Source organism: Somniosus microcephalus, chromosome 3, assembly GCF_052327205.1.
Source record: "Somniosus microcephalus isolate GS21.2 chromosome 3, FLI_Smic_1.0, whole genome shotgun sequence".
Lineage (NCBI taxonomy): Eukaryota > Metazoa > Chordata > Chondrichthyes > Squaliformes > Somniosidae > Somniosus > Somniosus microcephalus.
Window position 1 is genome coordinate 19120210 of NC_140989.1, and position 6000 is coordinate 19126209.

General features: G+C 48.1%; 1 protein-coding gene across 6 annotated transcripts in view; it reads right to left on the reverse strand.

Annotated features, from left to right (window-relative positions):
- adgrg6 (adhesion G protein-coupled receptor G6) overlaps positions 1 to 5784 on the reverse strand; it is a 171907-nt gene extending 166123 nt beyond the window's left edge. For all 6 annotated transcript variants that reach the window (XM_085979249.1, XM_085979248.1, XM_085979245.1 and 3 more), the window contains exons 1-2: positions 5531 to 5784; positions 5320 to 5394 (exon numbers count right to left, since the gene is read on the reverse strand). The gene's annotated coding sequence lies outside the window, so the exon portion shown is untranslated. The remainder of the gene's footprint in view (positions 1 to 5319; positions 5395 to 5530) is intronic.
- Positions 5785 to 6000: the final 216 nt, after the last annotated feature.

A 6000-nucleotide genomic window follows, 5' to 3' on the forward strand; every position in this document is an offset into this window, starting at 1 on the left:
ACAATATTTATCCTTCAGGCAACATTGCTAAAACAGATTATCCAGTCATTTGTTTAATTACTGTTTGTGGGAGCTTGCTGTGTGCAAATTGGCTGCTGCATTTCCTACATTACAACAGTGGCTACGCTTCAAAAGTTGGCTGCAAAGCATTTTGGGACATCACGAGGTCATGAAAGGAGCTAAATAATGCAAGTCTTTCTTTCTGTAAAATTGGAAACTCACCTTGGGCTAATTGTCATCACAGTGCCGCAACAATTTTCAGAGATCTGCTCTTCCTATGCCGGATTTTTTTTTAATACTATTCCTGGGATGTGGGTGTCGCTGGCAAGGCCGGCATTCATCACCCATCCCTAATGGCCCTTGAGAAGGTGGTGGGGAGCCGCCTTCTTGAACCGCTGCAGTCCGTGTGGTGAAGGTTAGGGAGGGAGTTCCAGGATTTTGACCCAGCGACGACGAAGGATCGGCCGATATATTTCCAAGTCAGGATGGTGTGTGACTTGGAGGGGAACTGCCCTTCTGAGTCGCAGGACTGGGAGGCACAAGTGAAGTAGCCGCCATATTTCAACATGTGGACAGTAAAGCTCAAAGCTCCCCCTCTTCCCTAGCATTAGAAGATTCCATACAAGTCTTCTCAGGAGGTCGACTGGTCCACCTGGGCACTGTTAAATGTCAGTATCACACCAGACTGGAACAGGAGGAGGCCATTCAGCCCCTCGAGCCTGTTCCACCATTCAATTAGATCATGACTGATCTGTATCTTAACTCCATCTACCCGCCTTGGTTCTGTAACCCTTAATAACCCTTGCCCAACAAAAATCTATCAATCTCAGTTTTGAAATATTTAATTGACCCCCAACCTCAACAGCTTTTTTGGGGAGAGGGTTCCAGGTTTCCACTACCCTTTGTGTGAAGAAGTGCCTCCTGACATCACCCCTGAACGGCCTGGCTCGAATTTTACGGTTTATGCCCTCTTGTTCTGGACTCCCCCCACCAGAGGAAATAGTTTCTCTCCATCTACCCGATCAAATCCTTTAATCATCTTAAACATCTCAATTAGATCATCCCTTAATCTTCTATACACCAGGGAATACAAGAATATGCAACCTGTCCTCATAATTTAACACTTTTAACGCAACAACAACTTGCATTTATATAGCGCCTTTAACATAGTAAAACATCCCAAGGCGCTTCACAGGAGCGTAATCAAACAAAATTTGACACTGAGCCACAGGTGACCAAAAGCTTAGTCAAAGAGGTAGGTTTTAAGGAACGTCTTAAAGGAAGAAAGAGAGGTAGAGAGGCGGAGAGGTTTAGGGAGGGAATTCCAGAGTTTAGGGCCTCAGCAGCTGAAAGCACGGCCGCCAATGGTGGAGCGATTAGAATCGGGGATGAGCAAGAGGCCAGAATTGGAGGAGCAGCGAGATCTCGAAGGGTTGTCGGGCTGGAGGAGGTTACACAGAGAGAGGGAGGGACGAGGCCATGGAGGGATTTGAAAACAAGGATCAGAATTGTAAAATCGAGGTGTTACCGGACCGGAAGCCAATGTAGGTCAGCGAGCACAGGGGGTGATGGGTGAACGGGACTTGGTGTGAGTTAGGACACGGGGCAGCAGAGTTTTGGATGAGCTGAAGTTTCTGGAGGGTGGAAGGTGGGAGGCCGGCCAGGAGTGCGTTGGAATAGTCGAGTCTGGAGGTAACAAAGGCGTGGATGAGGGCTTCAGCAGCAGATGAGCTGAGGCAAGGGCAGAGTCGGGCGATGTTATGGAGCCCCGATATCATCCTGGTGACTCTGCCCTGCAGCCCCTCCAAGGCCAATACAGGAAACTCTCGATTTACCAGCACCCAAACAACTGGAAATCTCGGTTGACTGGCAAAATTCAGGAGTAGGTTCAGTTAAGTTTTTCTTCATATTAGTGGCCGTTTCTTGATTCTTGGCTGTGTAATCGGGGGTTTCTGCACTTGTTGCTAAGCAACAGGGACGCTTGGTCTGTGGCCGGGGTTCCTGCAGCTGTTGCTAAGCAACAGGGAAGCCTGGATTTGTTGCTGTGTACGGAGCTCTCGTACCTTTTAACTATAACTCTCTGTAATCCGGACTTTTTGATAAACCGGCACCACGCCGGTCCTGTCGGTGCCGGATAAAAAAGAGTTTCCTGTATATCCTTCCTGAGAGGCGGGGCCCAGAACTGAGCTGTAGATATACTGCAGCAAACTCGCAGTGTGGGAGGTGGGTCATCGGATGGGACGGGTCCTCACATCAGATCAGGACCTGAAGCCAAGTGTTTTTCTGCCAACTATCTTGCCTTTATACAACCCAAACCACACTGCATCAACAAGAACGTGCAGCAGGCCACAGCATTTTGAAAAGTGGCCTTGCAGGACAATAAATACTACAGGCAAAACATAAACCCCAACTACTGGAGGTGAGAAAAAAACATTTCTGCACGCAGAGGGTGATTAGAACGTGAAATTTTTGAAGCAGAGTCCAGTAATACATTTAGAGGAGAATTACCAGCCTGGGAAACAAAGAATGCTGAAGCATATATGGAACAACCAGGAAAATACTAGGAGCCCTGTGGGGAAAAACATAGGCACAGACTCGATGGGACAAGTGGCCTGTGTCTGTGCTGTAACACTGAACGGCTCCATGATTCATGCCTATAATAACCTCTCGTAATAGTTGGCATCAATCTGCCATTAGATCTAGCTAGTAATAAGCGACCTCTTTGCCATTTTGAATTATACCCACTGTAATTGGAGATTTCACCTATGCATGAAGGGCTTGTATTTATAAAGTGCCTTTCATGACCTCAGGACATCCCAAAGTGCTTTACTGCTAATGAAGTGATTTTTGAAGTGTAGTCACTGTTGTAATGTAGGTAACATGGCAGCCAATTCGTGCCCAGCAAGCTCCCACAAACAGCAATGCGATAATGACCCAGATAATCTGTGTTTTTAGTGAAGTTGATTGAGGGCTAAGTATTAGCCAGGACACCGGAGAGAGCAATGCTGCCCTTCTTTGAAATAGTGCCACGGGATCACTTACATCCACCTGAGAGAGCAGAGGGGGCCTTGGTTTGATGTCTCATCCAAAAGACAACACTTCTGACAGGGCGGCACTCCCTCAGTACTGCACTGGAGTGTCAGCCTGAATTATGGGTTTAAGTTTTTGGAATGGGGCTTAAATCCATGACCTTCTGACCCAGAGGCGAGAGTGTTACCCACTGAGCCACGTCTGACACCAGAAGCACATAGATAGATATATATATGTATGTAAGTATATATATGTATAAACACACACACATTAAGGGTGAAAATCCCTCGGTTTGCTATGTGTAGTGACCTTCTAAATGCATTTGGAAAGATTCCTTCCAGTCTGTATGACCAGCAAAATGGTGAACAAGTTCAATACAAATGGGCTTATGATCTCACTCAAAACCCTGGCGAAAGGCGCAATTCCTGAAGGGCCCAAAGGAAATCGGAGCTAATTAGTTGCGCCAATACTGAATGCAAATGTAACTTGAGCCACAAGTGCTGAAAAGTCACCATTCACCCGATTGAATGGATGTCGTGGGTGTTTAAAGATAATTAAAATGAAACAGGCCCTTTACAATTGGCATATATCAGGATTCCACCATAAATTCTGTGATAGCAACATTTTACTTCTCAATGCAGTTAACAATTAGCGTCAAAGACCCCTCTTTTAAATGGCGTGTGTTGTGGAGAGGTGAATCACGATGGGTAAAGTGCAGAATCCAGAAGGGAACCCGATCCCCTTACTGTAAGATGTTAGTCATGATATGATGACTCAAATCTTTCAATCTCTAATATATTGGCAATACACAAGGGCAATGTGTTTTCACACAGAATCACAGAATCCCCACAGTGCAGATAGAGGCCATTTCGGCCCATCGAGCCTGCACCGACACATATCCCACCCTATCCCCGTAACCCTACGTATTTAATCCCCTAACACTAAGGGTCAATTTATCATAGCCAAATCAACCTAACCCGCACATCTTTGGACTGTGGGAGGAAACCGGAGCACCCGGAGGAAACCCACGCAGACACAGGGAGAATGTGCAAACTCCACACAGACAGTCGCCCGAGGCCGGATTTGAACCCGGGTCCCTGGCGCTGTGAGGCAACAGTGCTAACCACTATGCCACCGTGCCTGTTCTAAAATAGCTTGTTATTGGCGTTTTTAATTAATTAATGCTTGTTCTAAAATAGCAGAAATAAAAGCAGAAGGGGGAGAACGTTAAGCAGCTCTTGCCTCCCTAAAAAAGAACTCGGAGACTGAGAGAAAGGGTCCTTTGTTTGACTGAAACAGGGTTTGGGGAAACCTTCGGGCTGAAATCGCACGACACTCTGCAATCTCAAACTTGACGCAGGACAGACTGGTGGAGAAGGTGTTGTGTCTCACAACTTCAGCGCGCACGGTGATAGCACTGCCCATTCTTTTTGCCCCCAAAAGCGTGTAAAAGTGTCAGTATAAATACAACCTTGTCTTGCCACTTGCAAGTTGGATTTGTCCAACTAACCGACCGCATCGGTGCAGAACTCACCTCGCCCAAGCCATTAGCAGTTGTGTTTGATAAAGATTGACAGCACGGAATTGGGATTGGTGCAATGGTCCCTTTAAGCTGCGTGGCCGCGCAGGGCTCCAGAGGTCCCGCGCAACCGGTGAGCCGGCTTTTACACAGGAAAACCGCGCCTGCGTGGAATTTTGCACGGCCCGCGTAGCCCGTTAAAGGGGCTGCTTGAGCCAAGAAAAATAGAGGGAATATTGGATTCCTGTAGAGCTTAATTCAAGGCATGGTCTCATCCTCTCCCCCCCCCCCCCCCTCCCTAAACTTGCTGTATTCTACCTTCCTCCCCCTGCCCACAAACATTAAGCAGGGGCGCGCCAATAACCTGCCAGACACAACAACCTGTCAATAGGTCGGGACCCGAGCAGCCAGGTGTCAAGTCTGCCACTGACGATTTCTCAATCGTCAAGGTGGGGAAGATTTATTTTCACTCCTGCACATGACGGCGGGCAAATGTAGCGATTTCGTGCAACCGGACTGCAGCCCAGATTTTACAAATCCGGTGCTCTCTTGGAGCGCAGCTCTCCGGAACGGGGGAAGCACTGAATTTACCCCGTGTCGCCAGGACATTTCCAAAAACCCATTCAACAACGCCGGTAACTTTCGCTCCGCACAGCGCACAGGTTTTCCAAGTCTATCCGTCATTGCCAACGGTGACATATAATTTCCTCTCCCACTTTCAGTTTATGAACAATGATGATTCCCCTCCATTTGAAGCATCGATTTCTTACCTGCTCTATATTAGTATCTCCAGGCTGGGCAGCATTCTACAAGGAAAGTTTCACCCTGTCAACAAGTGGAGACTTCTGTACATGGACAGAGAGAGAGAGTCAGTGAGTGGCTTTGATAGAACAATTTTAGACAACGTAAACTGAAATGTGACACTGTAATTGGCAATTCAAAAAGGGAAGAGGGAGATTTCCCCAAATCTGAAACACTCACACTGCTGTCCTCTCCTGTTTGTCTCTCCCGATGTGATAAACGCGGGGTTCCACCTCAAGCTGGCCACGCAGACGGGAGAAAGCGAGAGAGACTATTGCGGACTGCTACTCCGTTCAGCGAGTCCCCCCGCGGGGGAAGCACTCACTCACTCACTGACTGACTGACTGAGATCCTCTGAGGGCTTTTCTTTCTCTCCCCGTGCTCAAAATTCAGCTTCGTTCCATGATTGTTCAACCGCCCCCCAGGTGGAGTCCTTCAGCAGATCCCCCCCTCCCCCCCCGCCCCCAGGAACCTTCTCCCTCTCTCGTTAGGTGCTGTTAGAGTGAGAGGTCCAAGAGTCTTTCCAGCCCTTACCCTGCCCCTCCCAATGACACCATCGGCACGTCTTGTTCGCCGGGCAGGGCTTGACTGAGCAGCTCCGAGGGAAGCAGTGCTCCAACACATCTGCCTTTCTGTCTGTGTGTTTCTGT